The sequence below is a fragment of the Metopolophium dirhodum genome, chromosome 4, assembly GCF_019925205.1.
Source record: "Metopolophium dirhodum isolate CAU chromosome 4, ASM1992520v1, whole genome shotgun sequence".
Lineage (NCBI taxonomy): Eukaryota > Metazoa > Arthropoda > Insecta > Hemiptera > Aphididae > Metopolophium > Metopolophium dirhodum.
In genome coordinates this window covers 23,715,269-23,737,961 of record NC_083563.1, presented here as the reverse complement: position 1 = coordinate 23,737,961, position 22,693 = coordinate 23,715,269, and the positions used below count along the sequence as shown (strand labels likewise).

Genomic DNA, 22,693 nt, shown 5'->3' with positions numbered 1-22,693 from the left:
AGTTATTACACATTTAGTTTAATTATTATATCGTACAGAAGATGCAACCATAATAGTGTATCCTGTATATATATATATTATATAGGTATATAATATGTATATTATTAAGAATTAATTTAATTAACAGTACATAGTATGTTTTCCTTGAGAACAAATTTAAACATGTGTCATTAAAAAGTTAAGTTATACATATATAACTATAATATGGTTATATAATATGGTTTATATCATAATTAAATATTTTAGTGCTTACTCTGAAAACAATTTCAAACTTTTTTTACACAACATCTATAATAGGTATTGTATTATCAAGACTGCACTACTACACCAGAACAAGCATCAGAATGCAACAGGCACTATGAGCGGAAATCAGGTCATATTTCAAAAGAGCTTTAGTGTTTTAGAGGGTGGATTTGGATATATTTGAGGGGACTTCACTATTATAGTGCTAAATACGATATAAGTCTTAGAAGAAATTCAACCGAGATATAAATACATTAGGTATTCAATTGTCAGTACACACAATACACAACTAATGTGGATAACAATCGATATACAAATTTGAATTTCTTTATAATCCTAATAATTCTCACAGTATTTTTGTCCATCAATAATTAAGACTATTTTCTGATACGATTTTTTCTAAATTTGATTCTAACAAGCTATTATTATTTTGAATAGCAATTTTGGTTCCTTAAATAAAATAAAATAAAGTTTAATTACCATTAATTATTCACAGAGTTATGAATTTTCAAATTGTCTACATAATTATAGAATAATTCAAAACTTTATGAATATTTAATTAAAAAGAATAAATAAACATTTCCATTTTTTCTTGAAAGATATTACATTTTTTTTAAATAACAAAAAAATAAATGAGCTATCCAATACTGTAATAATAATAAGCAACCATCACACTTATAATCTTAATCAGAAAAAAAGTTATTGACGAGGAAAAACACGATCGACACCCTTTACAAATTATCAGTCTGCTGTAGACACAGCAACGGATTAATAGAAACATATTTAAAATTTAGTCTCATAAAAACTATTTAACTGGGATACATAGTTGACCAATACATCAAAATACCGGTTTCATGAAGTGCTTAAAATAATATATATGTTCCATAGTATTTTAGTTTCAATATATTATTTTAGGCAATATTATAAATTTAATGTTTCCGTTTTTATTTATTATTTTGTAATCACCCAACACGAATAATATATTCATTTTTACAATAATTACATAATATGCTCGGCGAACGCGTTTCAAACAATAACTAATGTGGGATAAAAAATGTTCTTTTTTTCGATTTAATTTTCTGCACGTCTGTCCAAAACTCGAACGCACTTTTAAAATAGTTGTATAACTGATATGTTTGATATTGCGTAGGTAATAGGTAAAAAAATCAGTCTTATATTTCTAGCTGTAACGTGAAAAATAGTAAGTACCTACACACATAAGAATCTCGAAGAAATATTATGATGTTGTAACGTACACCTATAGGTATTTTAATTTTTCACTGCGGTCAATGCAATTATGATATACTTAATTATTATGCCTGTAATAATCTGCATAACAATGTCACACGAGATTTGACATACTCAAGTTCAACATGAAATCTGAATAATAAATACACACAGACCATTAAAAATGCACTTCAGTTATTCTATTAAAAAATAACATTACAAAATTCAAACTGTTTTGAATTCGTGATTCGTTTATTATACATATTAATAATATTAATATTGATTTATTTTTTATATTGTGTCTGCAAACACAAACATTACGTGAATATTTACCGTTATTATCTAATATAATATTAAAATATGAAACAATATTGACTTTTATAGCACAATACGCTGTATAAATGTATTTAAAAGTATTATATATTATTTTTGTGTGTGTATTTTTATATGTATATTTTTTTAACTAAATTTTACTTTTGAATTTTGGTGTGCACATGAACCATACTTTTGGATAATGCTTAAAATAATATGAACACGAATATTGAACTATTTACAAAAATATTGTGAAATTCTGGATGACTTCAATAAAAATAACACAGTACAGTACAAAATATAATCTATTCGAGTGTAAATATCATGACTGCATACAAAGTAAAAAGTTATTTTAGTAAATATAAGCTCTGTTATGAGCTCTGAACTAAATGGTATGCCCATTTTAACAATTTGTTTGAAAAAGTCAAGTACATCTGCAGTTATTCGTTTATGAATTACAACAAAAAAAAAAAACAAAATCGATTTTAGTCAAAAATTGCTGTTGCGTAAATATCCCGATTTTTCACTAATTATTTGTAGTTTTTTCCTGATTGTTAAGACATATTTGATATTAAAACATATTTTTCTTCACCAAAGGGTAATAGTAAAAAAAAAACACTCACACACTTCATTTTAAAACCAACTAACCAAATCATTCAACGTTTCCTATGTTCCATAATTCATTGGTAACTTATTGATGTGCAGTAGCCGATTGACATTTTTTTTCAAAAAATTGATATGTCCTCATCCATTCCGTAGTTTTATCTATTTGATACAAACCAATGAAACTATAACAACTATATAAATCATTTCCGCGCTATTTTTCAAGGAAATTCATCAACTGTATGTAAAGACATTGTTATTATTTTAGAAAATAGTAGCCTTAAAATATAATTAAGAAAACTATTGTAAAAGACATTTTTATCTTAGTTTTGAACATTTTATTATACTGTCTCATACCTACTACAGTATAATTTACTTATTTTATTTGAATACGAATGGCAATTTGAAAACGTACTTTTTATTAATTTAATTTTAAACCTGGGATATTTTTTATACAAAAATGGCATTATACGTAAATTGTGTAAGTTTCATGATAAAAATTACTAATATAATAACCGTTTAAACTTTTTAAGTCGAGTAAAATAGAATGCTAAACAAATCCACCAAGAGGCGAAGAAAATTATTTAGCTTTGTTCGTATATAACGTACAAATAGTTTTAAACTGCAATTATTTTTAAATTCTGCAGTGTAATTGTATTGTGTTTTTAATCTAATTTATACATAATATATTGAATACAGGGTGGTTCTTTTGATAAAGAATAATATACATTATACGTCACTCAATTTTATGTTTTTTATAATTTTAAATTAAAATATTTACCTACTTATGTGAACAATTCTAATCCTGAACTATTTTTATTATACGGTTTTTGTAGCGCTTTACATATTTTAATAATATTATTAAATCTTAAAGCAGAATATTTGCATGGATGTTTTAGCGTGTACGCATCGAATATTGAACGAATATTCTTTCTTTATAAATACTTATAACTACTTTACTTATACATATACTGAAAATGATGAAATTATAATTTTTTTGCAAAAAAAAATTTAGAATAGGTACTATTATACATACATAATACAAATAGATATAAATATCGACATTTTTAATTTTATACATTATACAATATACGATAAATCTTAAATGGATAATACTTGTCTAAGAATTCACAGGCTCACAGCGTTTTAATTTTTTTAATTCTGTTGTTTTAGTTTTTAATTTTTTCATTACAAAAGATTTTCCATCAAACTAGGAACAACTATATCAATGTAGGTTAGTCTAATCGTACACTTTTTGAAGGCGATATAGTGATTTTAGGGATGACAATATAAATTAATTTCGTTTTGTCTGCGATGTGTTGAGTACAACAATATGTTGTGAAAAGGACGGAAAAAAAGCGTTTACAGTAGGTACCTATATACTCGGCGACTGCAGTAAACCGACTCATCCATCATCGTCGTGGTGGTTGTCGTCATCAAAGAGTAAACATAGAACGACGATAACGATAAACCAGCGCGGCAATCTTCACGTTCATATACGACACGATACAAAACAAAATCATTTTATTATATTATAACGGGAAGTTACAATGTATGGGGGATTACTCTACCTATAAGCTTCTTGGAATGGCTGGTGGTACGGTATAAGGAATGAGCAGCGTGACGAGGGTGGAGAATATGACACGTCCCGTATATTATGTCCTTTAAAGTTTAAAGTCATACCAGCTATACCTATGTTTATATTACCCATCGATATTTGCTATTCTTGATGAGATAGTAAACTTGCATTTACTTTGATCAATTACTCTGTATAGGTACTTCATATGTTTCTATATAAATAATTATAGTCGATGAGCGATGTGTCGCAATTTCGAGCGACGCGTGTAATACATAATATTATATTATAACAGTATGTCACATGCGTTGTGAATAAAAGTTTTTTTCAACACGCGGTTTAACCTATATATAATGCTACGTTTAATAAGCTATTGATTCGGTAATACCTGAAAACAGTATAATAATAGAATATTGTTTGAACGATTTTACCGAGATATATTAACACAAATATTTTAATGGATTTACGTAAGTCATAGTTGATAGATAATTTTGTATAACTAGGATCAGAATAGATATATTAATAGAGATTAAAGGTTGTTAGAATGATGCGTTATACCATAGAATACTTCCCCTTAATACCTACGTCATCGTACATTGTATAACTTTGTGTACTATTTGATCGCGTTCAAAAAAATCTTGTAAACTTTAACGCACGCGCACACGCGTATGTGTAGTGTGTACATATTCAATTATATATACAATATATATATATATATATATATTATATATAATACATTTACGTGCGCTCAAACAAGGCCGGAACTAACCGAGTAATCCAAGCTCAAGTGTAAACAAAACGAAAAGTCGATTCGGTCGTGCGACCCGTAGTTAGCACAGGTACTGTATAATAAATATATATGTATACAGGGTGATAAACGAATATATATAACGTCGCTAGATGTTAAAATATCGGACAAAGGTTCAAAAAAAAAAACCAGGCCATCGCTCTGATGTACATATTATATTATAAGCAAGTTTCAAATGTACATCGTAATCATTTAGTAGGTATAGCTTCGGTGAAAAAAGGTGGACAAGTGAGAATCGCTTTGCTGTACAGTAGGCGTCGAGTGGGTCACTGTAATGGATGTGTTAAATTTCAATGATATTTCATAGCATATACGGAAAACGAATCTGAGCAGAAACCGTTAGCTTCTATTTCTAAGGATATTTTATAATTAATTTGTATTAGTCCTATATCAGTATATAAATACTACGGTATTTTAACTTCTTTTTACTAAATCACATTTATAATATCAAATAATATATAATTGTTATTAACTTTTAAGTAATACCGCCATAGGCGCTATAGAAAAGCGTGAATATACATTTTTTTAATTACATTGCGTATAGTAAATAATTATATAAGTAATAGACATTATAGTGAAATGAATAACGATTCAAGTCATTATGATAAATATTTTTTGAATTACGCCATAATAAAAAAAATCATTGGAGGTAAAAATATAATTTTTTGTTTAAATATTCTTTTCGTCCAAAGTTAGAACTTTAAACGTATATAGAAAATATTAGGCCTCTGTATTTTCGATATTTTTAAGATGTTATAACTAGGGATCGGATTTAAATACCCTAATAATATCATAAAAATGCCCTTTCATAAAATGTATTTATTACCTAAAAACTCTAAAAACTCCCTAAAAATATAAAAAAATGTATTTAACATGTAAAATTGCGGAAGTATGTTTATAAATATAAAAAAATTAGTATAAAAATAAATTTAACAAATTACATTTGTATTACACTAGCTGTACAATGAAAATTAAATTTGATCTGAAGATAACCTGATGTTATATAGTTCAAAATTAAAATAATTATTGGATATAAAAACATCAGCTACTATACGTCATTAGTTATTAGTATAAATTTCAATGTTTTATATATTTTTTACATTTTAATTTAATCTTAAATTAGGTTATATAATTTGAATTCTTTTAAGAAGTTTATGATGTTGTTATAAGATTGGAGATCAGGTTGTTGGGCTTCATTTAATTAATATGGTATGTGGTGTTTGAATTTTGAGTCTACGTTCTTAAGACATTCAGTTAGTATGTGTTTGACAGGGAACTCCACACCACATGATTCACATATGCTAGTGTCTTTTCTAGCCATGAGGTGATTGTGTGTTGAAAATGATTTATATTATGTAATATTATGTTTATATTTCAATGAAGTAAATTTTTTTAGACACAATACGAAAAATAGGTAAAAAATGTCTTAAACAATTAAAAAATGCCCTGAAAACATTTTGTGGTTACAACATCGAGTACTTGAAATCTTGAAACACAATTGTACTTAATTTTTGTAGCATGGAATGCATCGTGTAAGACATTACAAAAAAAAAATCTGAATTGAAATTGAAATCCGAGCCCTAGTTATAACTTATAAGAATAATTTACTAGAAATCTTGCATTAAATTTCAAGCTTTTTGAGTTATGAATAATTAATGCTAAAATATAAGAAATATAATTTTAAACTTTAGGTAACAGAAAATTTCAAGTCTCTATGATTATTAATTTTTGAATTATAATATAATAACAAATTTTAAATTCTATCGAAAACGTGTGTTTTATTCCCATTAATACTATAATAACTTTAATTTGTTTTGCTCTTTTTCCCGATTATTTTGGTCTTCTGAAGTATTAAATATAGATCCAATTTGCTACCAGGAACCACCCTGACCCTTTGATATTGAAGCGTCGAGCGATTTAACTGTTCCAAGAGGTGATAATTGATAACAGACAACAAAATAATTTTAACATCAATATCATACATCGCATCGTTCAAAAACTAAATATTTGTCAAAATATTTACAATATTGTTTTATAATTTTATAAAAATCCTGCACATATATTTTTGTTTAGTTTGACTTAATTTAACCTCTTATACGATGGCATAAAATGCATCCGGTACTCTATCATTCTGTAGTTTGTAAAAATTTTGACATTTATAGGTTCATAAAAATATACCAACTAACATATTTTATTACAATTGACTTACATATTATAATAAAGTCTTGCATACAAAATGTATCATTCACGAGTATAATATTTGTAGGCTGCACTTAACAATAATATGTCGAATCAGACTTTCTATAAGAGCTTTCCGTACCAGTCCAGTTCCCAGTATTCTTTATATAGCAGGCGAGCTTCCTCTACAGATTCGTAGAAATAAGGAAGTCCTAAAATATGCAGCAAAGAAAAAAAACCTTGAACACCATGGCATCACAAATATTCACCTCCTCTCCTAGCCCCAGAACACCAACGAATCGCGAAAAAATCATGGATACATACACCAAACTGTGTAGTAATTCAAACTGCCTTATCAACACAGACACCTTTTCTCCGTTTACAACAACTCCCTTCTGGCAATGGTCCCCTAAAATCAACACGCAGCTTCTCCATTTCAAAAAGAACAGCACCTCACATGCAACAATCACAGCAATCTTCAATAAAATTCTACACACCAAATTCCATGATTTCAAACATATTTACACTGATGCCTCCAAAACCAATGTCGGAGTATGATTTGCTTACTGCACATGCCGTACTACAAAATGTTTCAAACTACTACCTGAAGCCAGTATCTTCACAGCGGAAACTCAAGCCATCAAAGAAGCATTACTATTCGCAAATTCAACGTCCACAAACAATATTTTAATAATCAGCGACTCCCTAAGCGCCCTTCTAGCCATCGAAGCACCTAACCCCTCTAATGAGATAATTTACCAAATTCATAACATCATCTCCTCGACCCAAAAATTGATTGAATTCATGTGGGTTCCTTCTCACACAGGCATCCCAGGAAATGAAAAAGCAGATACACTGGCAAATGAGGCAATCACCTCGATCTCGTCTTCATCCATTTCCACTCTTCCATACCAAGATATAAAAAGAACCATAAACACACATACTACCAACATGTGGCAAAAATCCTGGGATGAAATACCAATGTCAAACAAATTAAAATCAATTAAAAAGAAAGTTACCAAATGGCATCCTCAGCCTAATATCCCTAGACGTTCCGAAGTCATCAACACAAGAACAAGAATCAGCCATACCAACCTCACCCACAGACACATCATAAAACACGAAGAACACCCTCTCTGTAGCCAATGCAATGTACCGCTCTCAATCAAACATATAGTCCTAGATTGCCCGCTGCATGTCAACGCAAGAAACATCCTCAACCAACCCTCATCGATGGAGGAAGCACTAGGAGAACATAATACTCACTTAATACATAGCTTCTTCAAATATATCGGTATTGACACCAAAATCTAATGTTGTAAAAAATCTCACTACTAACAACTGTACTGTAAACATTATATAAAGCTGTAAAACTACTAACCCATAAACATGTAATTCTTATCTATAACTAATTGTATATAAAATGTAAACTTTCCGCAGGCTAATGACCTTGGGTTGAAGCCTTAACATCAATAAAAAAAAAATAAATAATACGTCGCAAATCTGTATTTGTATTACTTCTGTCGACCGGAAGTTGTGTTATTTTGCGTTAATAATTTATACTTTTGTAACAACCCTAGCTGTGTAGTTGCAGTATTTTTTATTTTATTTTAATTAAAGTACATTATAAATTTTTCTAATACGTGTATTTCGATCATAATATATTGAACAAATTAAAAGCAATTAATGAATATGAAATAAGTGAAACTCTAATCTAAATGTTGTAAAAAATATGGTAATATATTTTAAATAATTAAACCGTTCATTATAAAAATGTATTTTTTATTAACATTTAGGGGGTTGGTAAATGATAACAGCTGATTATACATTACCTGATTTTAATTAATGTAGGTAACATATAATATTATATTACGCGTATGGAATACGATCAAAACGAGGACGTTTAGTTTTTGGATTGGGACAACGGCGCGGATAACGGAAATAAAGTACGTGTCATAAATCGCAAATATCAGAGGTTCGGCGACAAGTCGATTGTAAAAGGAACGAGTTATTACTAAGCACTAGATTAAAGGTGTCGACAGGTAAACGGCCGTAACCCAATCCAAAAAGCCAGGAAAAACATAATATTATAAAGTACCGGGGACGGCTAGAGAGATTATATAGAGAGTTAAGAAACCAAGGAACCCGGGAAACAACGGGAGCAATTAGTTTATATACCAACCAGGCGAAACAAACGAGTGTTCCATACACGCGCGTTACGACTTACGGATGCTGCAGGTCTTGTGAATGTACCGGATAAAGTCAGACAAGGGGATTTTATCGACTATACCGACTTTAAAAGGATAATAATACGTTCAGTGTTTGGGGGCCAGACAATCCGCTTTTTCATGCCCGTCAATGCGCACGGAAATTATTGTACAATGGGACGCGATGATTATCACGTGACTCGACGACAATTAAAACACGGGAGTAAAAATAAAGAAATCGGACCAACGGAGTGTCACAGATAATAATATACAGTTGACAGAATATCGTGCGGTGAGTGAAATAACTGCTATAACAGTAGCATATTATATTTTGTTCTTATCAATATGCCATTTTTTTTTTATCATAAAATATATGTTTTTGGGTTGGGTACAGATATTATCTTATTTTTCTAACCGATGTTGAAAAATAGCCGTTTTCATTAAAATGGTTATATTTTATTAACTTTATGATTCATAAATTTTCCTTGTAGAGGAAAAATATCGAGTGGCGTGCTATGTCTTATAATAATATGTAATTTACAACAATAACACGCGTTGTAATAACGACTAATTCTATAAAATATGTTTACTTTTCAAACTATATACATAATATAACATTCCATCATAATACATATTAATATAGTATGTCACCATGTATTTGAAGTGTATAATATCGTTTAGCAAACAGTTTGTAAACATCCGCCGATGACCGCGGTTTATTGACAGCAGGAGAGGTAGCTGAATTTCGATTCACCCTCTCCTGCTATGCAGATTTCGTTTACACTGCGCAGGCAGAGTGTATGTCATCCCGTCATCCCCCGGATATTGTCGTGGAAAATCCGTAAAAACTTAGAGGACACGGTACCGACATTTACGCAGTCTTCGACGTGGGTAGAAAAACTTTGCTCAGTATTTCCATCACGATAATTATCTCGGGACGAGAATCCGTGCGATACAGCCACTCGTCAAAGCATAAATCGCGATTAATAGGAAGTACGGATCAGAATCTACTATGATCGCGAGTCAGTGTTTTTATGGATATTTGTATATTAAAGAATGCGCACGGTCATAGATTGAGTCTTTGGGTTTTACGACGAGTGGTTTTATTCTGCCTTCGGTCCAAAACTTTGCACCGCAGTGCCGTTTTTTTTTATGGCGGGATGACAAATTTATCAGCCCACTCCCTCCAAAAAAAAGGCATCCTAACGGAATACCCTCATATTAAATTCTTTTAGCGATAACAGCGCAGAGGATATCGATTGAAATTCAATGTACTGAAATTGCATATACGACGCACCGGACAGCAAAAATGCAATTTGTTATGATATAAAATACACAAAAACGCAACGTAAGGTGATTCCGTACAATTTACTAATTTAATATTGTACATAATGGTTTCATGAGTTATTACATATAATATACAGACCTATCGTATTTGTATTTAAAATTATAATGTACCATAATATACACGTTAAAGAAATACGTTTTTTTTTTCATAAATATCCGATTATTCACTGAAACTAATCAAAAATTTACTGAAAACGATATAAAAACGAAGACTTTCGATGAGCTGAAAATTATTCACTCCAAAATCTTAGAGGCGTGGAACCCCGCAAAGGGGTGGATACTAAACCTAGTCGTAAACTATAGCGAAGACAATATGTTGCAGGTAACGTATCATATGAAATATGAAAATAGATTTAAATAGTGCGCGCACGACACATCCAATATTAATAATATGGTTGTAGCGTCTACTTGAACGGTCATTATAAGACACCTTTATCTGATATAATAATAACGCGTAGATGCCGTTACAAGCTATTATAACATAATAGTAATGATTGCACACCGAAATTCTTTTGAATTTTTTTCCGCTTAATTTTTATTGTCCAGTTTTGACCGCGGTGATTTGCGTCGGCCACTGTATGTGTAGACGCTTCCGTGTTCGTAACGGATTTTCTACCTTACGACATCGTTGCCGGTAAATGTGTCTGCTAGTTCAAGAGGACGCCACGGCCGCACGTGTTGGATATCTTTATTTCTAACTCTAACTCGTAACAAATGTGTACTGGATTCTCACTACAGTTTATTCATACGGTTAAAATATTAGAGAAAATGTACATATATTGTTATATATTTTGTAGAGCAGAAGAGTTTTTTTTTTAAATTAACTCTATAAATTTGAAAAAATGAATTATGTTATATTATGTTTAGTAAGTGGGCCAAGCGGGTAACTCACTTTTATTTAAGTATGTATACTTTTAACTGATATCATAATAGAAATATGAAAAAATCTCTGCTCGGGCCCAGTTTATATTACCCTCTACAAATTCGGTAGTATGCAAATCGTCTCTAATATTAACTATATACAAAACCCGTAGTAAGGATCCGGTATGTATATTTGCTATATTATGTTACGCCTTACATAATATAAGACAGAGACAGAGCCACTGCATGCGGGTGTAGCGTCTTTTTGAAATATTATTAATACACGCATCCCCAGCGTTTTTCAGCGGTCGCTTTCCTACCTTGCATTTATTTAAATTAAGTTAGGTACGGCTAGGTAGACAGTCTAATGAGCGAGTGATCCCTGCTCTTATCGTCTGCGGTGTGGCTTAAAAAGCAAAATAAAATATGTATATAGTCAGCTCGCGGTTACCCATCCGAATATAGGTGTGTGCATAGCCTCCCGGTAAACTCGAGACGTCGCTTATACGTGCACGGAGACGAAAAACTCTACCTACGATAAACGTGACCCGGTGCACCGATTATGTGTAATGTCGTAGACGAGGGCGACATGACTATACGTGATCGCCGACTCGCCCAATAAAACTACATGATGCATTACATCATAGTGTGTGTATGTGTGTGCGTACAGTTTTAGAGAGGTTTTCATATCATTTTAGTTTTTTTTTTCAAGTATTTTACCACGCCCTCTAAGATTGTCGCGAGAACTGATAAAAATAGATTGGGTGCGAAATTCGATCACGATTTTTCGACCACTACACGACGTGCTTGCTGTGCGAGGATGGACGAAACACCGGTGTAGAATTATACTGTACGCATTCTTCTGTTCGCCCGACATTCACGGTTTGCCCAATATTTCGCGTAAATATATTCAGTTCAAGTCTATTACATACGAATACGCCACAAAGTGTTTTTAAAACGATCATACAATATATCGTATATGAGTCACGTCCAAAACCCGTGTACGGTGTAGGTGTGTATAAAACAATAACGATGTGCTGTCGTGTTATACGTTGAAATAAAACAGTCGGTCTGTTTTCGAAATGCTACACCGCGATGACGTTGAATGTACATAACCCATCATATATTCGATCGAACCTCAAGTCTAAGATCGCTGAAAACGGAAACGGCCGTCAAAATTACACCCACGATACTAATTATTATGTTGGTTTTTTCTCACACGCCCACTGCAGAATAAACCAACATGCTGTACCTTGAAAAGTCATTATTTTCAATGGACCGCGTTTACTGCTCGCGATGAAAACGTATTTATAGTTGTACGGACGACACCCGCCAAACTAGAGCCTCCGATAGAAGGATTCTTCACCCGCCGACAATCGAATCTACATCATCCACAGCACTTGCACTAATTGTAAAAAATAATATATCGCGGACGGTGCAATAAAAAATTAAAGTTAAAAAAAAAGGTTGTATGGATTGTTTTTCAAGTTGTATAAAGTTCAATACGTCTACGAAATATATATATACACACTAAACGCAATTCTCTATCGCGTACACAATATTATTATACCGTGCACCGATATACCACCGAGACTCGTGAATTATATAAAAACAAAAAATCAATTCTCGTCCGAGACGACGACCCCATCGCCGATACGTGTGGCTTACGAGTATCATAATATAATAATATATTACATTGTTGCGTGAATACCTGCACACTAATTATTCACGCGTACAATAAAGTCGCATCAATATCGCATGATATATTATTAGGTATTATTATTATTATTATTATTTATTATTATTATACGGCGTGGATAGACAGTAGCAACGTCTTATAATATAGTTCGACCTTCCGCGAAGAATAATGCAGCGTACCTACCCGCACGGTTTTAATTAAATTTTTCACATTGACAACCAACCGTTAAACACTATTATATTGCTGACGACACTTAACGATATAACTGATATTGAAAACGATCGGGGAAAATTCCACATTCCACTGACGGGTTCGAACAATTTCAATGGTCACAATATGGTCGGCAGTCGTCCTCCGCCCGCTGCAGCAATGATGGACGACGACGACAACGACGACTTCAACACAATGTTTTTACTGAAAATGCGTAGGTATATAGTGAAAAATCGTTAGGTTGCATCCCGTTCTGAATGCAATTAGTCCGAACTACAAAAAAATATGTCTGTATCGATTGCAAACAAAACGACTATAATACAAAACGAGTGGGTAAGTAAAATCAAGTTTCTAGTATATTTTATATTTTATTCATAATACGAAGTGTAGAACTAAATCGAAATAATAATTACAATATTGCTTATCTAATCCGACATATAATCAAATACAAATTTAGTAGGTACATCGCGGCTGTTGAATTGGGAAGTAGGTAGTAAATTAAATTCGTATTTGCAAACCAGGGTAAATTTAACCGTTGTAATTGTTATAATTATAAATAGTATTAATAAATAACAAACAAAGACGTCGGTACCTAAATCGTTAACAGCGATATAACATAATGGCATTCGAGAATAGCGTCTAATCTCGAGGACGGGTCGATGAACACGACGGCCGAAGTCTGATGAGAATTAAAATGTGCGGAGACGACCGAAAATTAGTCTTTCCACAGTAGAAATAAAAACATTTCAAAGTACCGTAAGTACTAAAACGTTGGATAGTGTATCACAGTCGCATTACGTACGACTTGTTGGACATCGGAGGCCGCGTCGGTGGATACACGATCACGTGATTTTTCATGACTTCATACCAAAATTTCACTGAACGTTTCGATGCCACATAATGTAAACACACTGCCACTAGCTGTAACGGATCATGGTTCAAGGGATGGAAAAAAACAAATCCTATTAAACGCGAATCGATTACCGGTATACGAAACTGAGGAATAGAGCGATTCGAGCAGACGGTTTTTTACGTTAATGGAAGAAAGTGTTTTTCACTTTTTAGCCGGTAAAATTAAACTTATTTAACTTGTTATAGTTGTTATATCAAAAAGTTTTCCCAGGGAGATTTGGTTCAAGCTTTATTTATTTTTTGTGTATAATTATACCACTTTCATTTATTTTGAAGACTTACGTTATTCTAGTATATATTGTAATTAGTACTATTATAGTAGACACACACTGCAATTAACTATGGCTTAAAAAAAAATATCTGGCATTTATTTGTTGAAATTTAAATATGGGTACTTACTTCATTCTATAACTGATAATATTTAACAATCAAACTCCAATATTATAACTGGTTGTAACGTAGAAATGATAAATGGAGAACCGTTATTATATTGTCATTCGGCTGAATATTTGGGTTGGAACATGTTCGAGGTCTGCCATCTGCCTCGGGGGGAATTCGAATGTTCACGAATTGAAATTACCCAACGAGATTATTAGGATAAGAAGCTTAGAGTTTTGTACAACACACTATTTAGAAACGTAAAACGTTGTTACAGCACTTTGTGTTTCAAACTAAAACATTATAACATAATTTCGATTCGAATACTAATTTTGTACAGTAAAAATATAGAACTAAATATATGAAACATTCTGTTTTTGAATTTCTTAGAATATGTAATAATTATTTTTAAGACTGTTAATTTTCCTCAAAAAAATTCAGCATTAGAAAGTAATAAGATATTTAAATTTTTTATAATATATAAAAATCACACATACAACGAGTTTATGTGTAATGCACTTCAAAACTATTCGATCGGTTTTGATAAGATTATGGTCAATGTGCGTGATTTGGTCCAACTTAAAATAGAGGATAGTGTTATTATCTCGATAAGTTGCCTTTAAGTTTTTTTATTGAAAATTTAAGAAAAGGTTTTGAGATTTATGATTGAAATCTTTGTTTATAAACGGTTGCTATTGGTTACAGCTTAAAATATTTAATGCAATAATTAATGATAAAATAATTTTAAAATTAATTTCTAAAAGTTTATAGAGTTGGCATTTTTAACGGGCAACAAAGTGCACGAAGTCAGCTAGTGTATTATATAAATAACATTATAAAATTTAGTAGGTTATGTTTTAGGTGAAATATATATATATAGTATATACGTTGCGCAATTAATTAATTACAGCGTTAATAATAATTATTACTAATAGTACTACCGGTATACCTTAAAAAATATGATAAAAACACAACAAAGGTCCTTATCGTTATCAAAATATATTGTAATGCTTATTAATATTTAGATGCGTTTTTTTAAAATAGCCCTAAGCGGAGTAACCGTTATACTTACAAATCATAACCATATTTTGATACACAATATTAAACATTTAATACTTAAGTGAGAATACCCAAAATATCCCTTATTCAGTGTAATGTTTCAGGTAGGTAGGCATATTATAATAATATTAACTATAACAGTTAAACCTTCCTCGGGGTAACATTATAAGGCCCGTTGCTGTAATAAAGGAATATTATATATTGTAGCCAATCGACATTATTAGATGTTGTATATATTATAATATAAGTATAGTGCAAGTAAAGTATGTACAATTTGCATTCCTTATAAAAGGCTTATCCGTTATTACAATCCGAATAGTTGAAACGCACACAATGTGAAGTCGATTTTAAAAGTACTTATCTCAATTTCAAACAAGTATTAAAAAGTAAAAACCTTCTCGATCTCGTAAACCAATAGCTTTAAAATAGAGTGTGTAAATATTTATTAACGACTTACAATTAAATATATGGAATTGGTTAATAGTTAATATTGAAAAAAAAATTATAAATGTATGTTATAACAAACCCGAAACAATGGTAAGGGGCTGAGGTAGACATTTGTTGAAAAACAAAAAGGAAAGTCAAACGGGATATAAAAACCTATAAAGAGTTGCCGTGTCGTGCACTCGAAACTGTTCGCTCACCTTCACACAGGTTATAGTGGTGCAGGTGGTTGAAGGTATTAGTGTATTACTCGTACATTTGAAAGCAATGATTCAAAAACCAATTCTGAACGGAACTCAATTATTGTGTTGCCTGCATTTGATCAACAATTTTATACCATATTATTGTAGATAGGTTTTTTTAAACGCTTAGAGAAAAACAATTGAGAAAAATCGAAAACTATATTATTATCAAATTACCACGCAGTATCGAGTACCGATCTTTAAAGGTTTTTGCTACACGAGACTTTTTGAGTGCTCCGTCTGCCCTAAAATACCTAAAATTATATAACAAAACAAAATGCTTACGTAAAACAAATAAATATTTATTGTCTTGTTAGGAATCTAACGCGATACTGCATACCTATAATAGTCATGAAATAAATTGTCTGCATTTTCTATAATGGTACCTATAAGCTACGTAGCTTAAATCCAATGGATACCAACATGTTTATAGTGGATGCCAGTTTATGTAACATTAATAAATTATTTCTCGTATCCAATCCCAGAGGGATGTTTTATGTACACACTAAATTGATTACAATTAAATTTTCGATAAAATGTCACTCTTGCCAATTTTAATATCGATATTAATAATTTTGTTCAATGTTTGATAATAGCAGAAAATAAAAATGTAATATATTTATGCATATGTATTATCGATGAGAATAAAATTAATTTTTTATTTGCGTGGATCAATAAACGTCTCGATGGAATTAAAATGCAAATTATTATTCAGTTATAGCAATATAGCAAGTAGGTACCTATAATAATAGGGATCTGACTGTGTGTCTAAACTCAATATTGTTCTAAAATCTAAATTTTCAGAATTATTTAAATTACAGGGTAATTTATTAAGCATACTCATCTCCATTTTTCTTTTAATAATGAAAGTATTCAAGTTCTGATATTTGGAATTTTTAAATATACTCAAAACTTTTTTTTTCAAATTCTTGAATTTTTTTCTACTAATTAAGGAATAGGTATCCTGTGGCGAGACAAACTTCTGTTTTTCAAATGAGAACCTCCATTTTTACTGTAAATTAATTATTGGATATTTTTTTGGAAACTTTGATGTACCCAATTCAAAACTTGGACGAATAATTTTCTTAGTAATTAAAATATTTATTCTAAGGATAATATTCTTTAAAAGTGGGTTTACAAAAATATAAAGTAGATGTAATATTGACTCTAGTATTTATTATGCTTAGACAATTTTTACAAATTAATAATGTTGATAAATTATTATTACTCACCAAGATTTTTAAATCACCTTAGCCCCTATATCTTCCAAACCCATTATCGTGGACCATTATCCTTGCCTAGCACGCAAAGTTAAATAACTCAAAACTACTTGTTTGAATTTTAATTTTGATAGTCAACATTTTCAGAAAAATTATCTGGTAAATTAATTACATTCGAAAAGTGGGTTCTCGTGTGAGAAACAGAATATTGAGCTGCCTCAGAACACTCTTTGAGTACTTCTAAAAATTCAAGAATTTAAGAAAATGGTCAGTGAGTATAAAAAAAATTCCAAAAATCAGAATTTTAATAATTTTAATAATAATGAAAAAAATTAGGGTGACCATGCTTGGTGAACCACTCTGTACATAGGTATGTATAAAATATATACCTACAATATGAGGTGGTACAAAGAATATTAGGCTGAGTACAAATAAATATTTTTTTCATTATCCTTCGTTTAGGCTAACCTAACCTAATATAATAATTAAAAATAATAAAATAATTGAACATAAATAAAGGAATATATTATATTATTATATGGACTAACCGAAAAAAAGTTTTAAAAAACTGCTTTCATCATTACTATTTTATTTATGAAGTGCTTAGAGTAAATTAGGTAACTTGTACATTAACCAAAAAATGATTCAAGCTTTTAATGAAGGCTTTAATTATAATTATATAATAAAAAATATCCCGGTAATATATTTTATTATGAAAAAAAAAATTGAAAAATTGAAAAGTACGTATATTAATATAATATTATGTGTATAAATATGTAAATTTAAGAAAAGTCGGATATAAGAAACATAGTATGGAAACTGGTCTTGCTTCGGTCATCTTAAACAAGGGTAGTGGTGAGTTATGATATTACATTTCTAAGAAATTATAAATTATCTCAAGTTCAAAAAACTCTTTTCAGCAGAGGTTATTTAAACTGTGCGTATTTAATTTGTTTAAATATCATGATTTCTTCTATACTTTTTTGTAGTTTAACATTATGCTTACTATGGGATTTTCTTAGGGTTTTGAATAAATTTAAAATTAAAACTATCTATAAACTATAAAGGCTTTATTTATATACGTATTTTACGAACAATATTATTATTTAGTTGAAAATGTATTAAAATAATATAATGTTAATAAATCAGTACAAACAAAAAATCTAAATACAATGATATTATATTGTTGAAATTTCTACCATAAAGCTGTGAATCGGTACGACAAGTACGGCTGATTACTATAATTTTTGTAGGTAGTGTAAGTAGCAAGTGTTATGTCAAGTATGCAGTAATTATTAAGAGGCAATGAAAATAAAATATATTGTGGGTGTTACAGCCTTACAGATACCTTACTTACTTTAGAAACCTAACACGTTTTAAAAACAATTTATAAGTAATGACTGAAAGTCCTTATCAAAAACTTTAGTCTTTATCGTATATAATAATATATATATGTAAGTCTGATATTATTTATGTCATCCGTTTTAAGAGTTATGTTACTGTTGCTATTAATATTATTATGTTTCTAGTACCAAAACCACATTTGATGAATTACTGTACTCAAAACTTTTGATCCAAACTTCGTAACTATAAAATTAAATGGAAACACTTGTCTTTTCTATGAAGGTTATTGTAAATTACTCAAAAATTGTCCATATGAGTTATTAATTTAGTTGAATGAATATTACAATAACATAATGTTTATTACGTACAAATTATTGTTTTTTTTTTACACGTCAAGTATCTAAGTAGTTACTTTAAACAACATACTACAAAACTATTTTCTGAAATTATTATATTTGTAATTTAATAATTGAATAGTATAAGAAATACAGCAATAAAAGCAAATAATGTACTTTTTGAAGTCATTCAGATGTGAATATTTAATTGATAGAAAATGTGTTTGAAATGTAATGTATGTAACAGTACGAGTGTATTATAATAATATATAATACATTATATTATCTAATATTAGAGTTGTACTTTAAGTTAACTAAATTAACTTTAACTATAATTCATACTTATTTCACCAACACACCACGTTTAGGTATTATGTTATTACTTTTTATTTATAATTTTATCAAGAAAAAAATGTTTGGCCAAACATTGAATATTTGTAGTGACATTTTTTTTCTCTTTGTTGTTAAGTGAAGTTCTTGTTTCTACATATACGTTGTTGTGTAAATGTGTAACACTTTAGGTCTTATGAGGTATTAGGTAGTAAAAAAGCTCAAAATATATGGAGCAGTGTATACATTGTAAATTGAACACAGATGGTACTTCGGAATAGTTTTTGATATGAATACTCAAACCGGTGAAAAATATGATCAACCATCTGTTTTTAACAAAGCCATTATTAAATTTGCTTAAACTAAAATTGGATCAGTTATCGTTTTTCGAAAACAATTTATATAGACACCAACCCTATATCCATCCCTTACCCCATACAATGGCTTAGCCAATTTATAACACGTTTTTGTTTAGAAATAATTTTTTTTTGATACATCTGGATATATTCACGCATAATTTCCTATGACTGAACACCAGTTTGTCTAAATACAATATGTCTGTTTCTCATTATGTATTATCAGATCAATACTCTACAGCCCTTGAGTTTTGTTAATTGTAATTTGCTGCGCTCGATATTCATCAAAGATGCTCCGATTATTCAGCTCAATCACATAATTTTTTCAATCGTTCCTAATTGTTTCCTTTTCAAAACGATGCTAACGTATTATATTTAATAGCTTGTGGTAGTTATGTGACATTATGATGATTAATAAATAATTTTATTTATATTTGTTACGAATGAGAGGCTTAAAATTACTGTGATTTTCGAATATTTCAAGTTATTTTTAGAAATTTACGACCCCCGTAAATTATGGTTGAGATTATTTGGATAGGTACGTAATGTAAACTTTATTATAAAACTATTCCGTTTTACTTTTAGATCAAAATGTTTACTCTTTCTCCGGGCTAGTGGATTTAGGATATAACCTTGATACTAATTTGGATAGTTTAAAAATCACTACTTTTTTAGAAACCCGCATCTATGTTGAAAACTCCACTTTTTTATATTCAATGATGCACGTCGATCTTTAAACATTTGTTTTGAGTTCTTTGTCTTTCCTACACGAAATCTCATCTTCGTTCTTAATTTATTTACTGACAATAGAACCAGGACAACGGCAGGGACACAACTGAACTGTTGATTACACATCTCTCGTGATTTATTCAACATAAATCAGAAAACAACATGACATAATATATGCTTCTATAGTTCTATTACAAAACCATAGAAACCAGAACGTTAAGACTTAAGTGTTAACACAATGTATGATTTCTGCATGTATATGGTTGGTATTTGAGCTGGTTTAAATAATTAATTACATTTTCCACTCTATAACCAACCCAAATTAACCGACATTAATTGATTATTACCGAAGTGACCTGACAATAGTACCAGAGGGTTCTTATTTTCTAATTGTCACTTAGAAATACAAATTGCATCGAAATTTGAAATAGTTGTACGGTATGAAATGCGTAAATAATATTATATTATTTACATTATTAGTGCGAATAATAAACTTGTATTAACATTTAAAACAATAATATAAAAACTACCGAATAGGTAAATTAAAAACATTAAAAAATATTCATCATTGCAAAAAACGAGGATGTCGTAGTTAAATAACATACTTTATTAAACTTTGAAAAACGCTTTTAACTTTGTTCAAAAAAAATTTTAGATAATCCCCGGTAGAATTGAAACACGGATATTTTATGTTCAAAGCAGTATTTAGCTCATCGAACGATGGAGGTTTAACTTGGACGGAAAATATTTTACACACAATACATGTACAAAAGTGACACATGCACGTATATTGTTTGCACACTCCGAAGAGTAAAGAGGAATATGACAAATAAACATAGAGGATTGAGTATAGCTGATGTGAAAATAATTTTCGTTTATGAGGAAACAAATAACAATACTTCCGTGTACGGTGTACCTACCCACATCTATGTGTGCATTGAAATCGAAATAAAAATGAGATATAATATAATAACGAATTTGGCGAACAACGTACGTAATATTATACGTTTTGGTATTTGGTGTAGGTACACTCGCGGGCGATGTAATCTTTCGTTCGGTTTGTTAGAGGTTAGCTCTAGTCGCCGTCCGTCCGATCCATTGGGAATGCGCCGTTGAGATAAACAGCGCGCCCGTCGAGATTTAACCCTACTCCCTGCGTTATTGGATTTCGGTGCAAATAAAATAAAAATGAAATAAATCCGCATTGGAGAAAAAAAAAATAATAAAAATAAAGAATCTAAAAAAGTAAGACTGGCAGGAGAGAAAACTTGACTAGTTTATGTTTCACACATAATACACACGCACACACACACACACACATACGCGCACTCACGCACACACGCACACATTGCACACAATATAATATATACCGTCGACACGCAACCCACCTGCAAACATATTATTATATGTTCACATATACAATATGTAGGACAATATATATATATATATACTTTAAGATTCTTATAATATAATATATATTTCTCGGCGTACTATATAATATGTCCACTACCATTCAATGGCGTATAATATAAAGTTTGACTGTTTTGGCGAGGAGCGACTAATTTCTTTTTGATATACAACTCTATTGTCACTTGGAGCTTCATGTAAATGAAATTATTAGATTTTTTTCATCAGTAATCATAATCATTTTAACTATATTCGATACTAATTTTATAATAATATTGTTATTTATTAACTGTTATAGAGATAAATCGAAAAAAAACCAAGGCCTACCCACCAAGAGTTGAGAGGATAATATAGGCAACCAATTAATGTTCTACTAAATTACGTGTTGTAGGTTATTATTTATTAGTATACCATTTGTATAAATAAGATTTTTGTGTGGTATTTCTCCATCGCTATTGCTTTATGGTACCGATAAATATGATATTTAATATTCCTTCTCGGCGTAGAAATTAATAAACGTTAAATGTGTAAAAGTTCGTCGAAAAGTAGCATTTAGTCGCCCGCACCCGTTTGTTTATGTATTATTATTTTTTATGTTCGTATCGTTAGGGTAGTACCCATTTGCCATACGGTCCATTTCGCATCCATCCGTTGCTTCCAAAACGT

At 30.4% G+C, this 22,693-nt stretch overlaps 1 protein-coding gene across 6 annotated transcripts in view; it reads right to left on the bottom strand.

The window, feature by feature from the left end:
- The window catches only part of LOC132943664 (leucine-rich repeat-containing protein 24-like), a 165,864-nt gene that overhangs the window by 137,869 nt on the left and 5,302 nt on the right, over nucleotides 1-22,693 (bottom strand). The window lies entirely within an intron of this gene.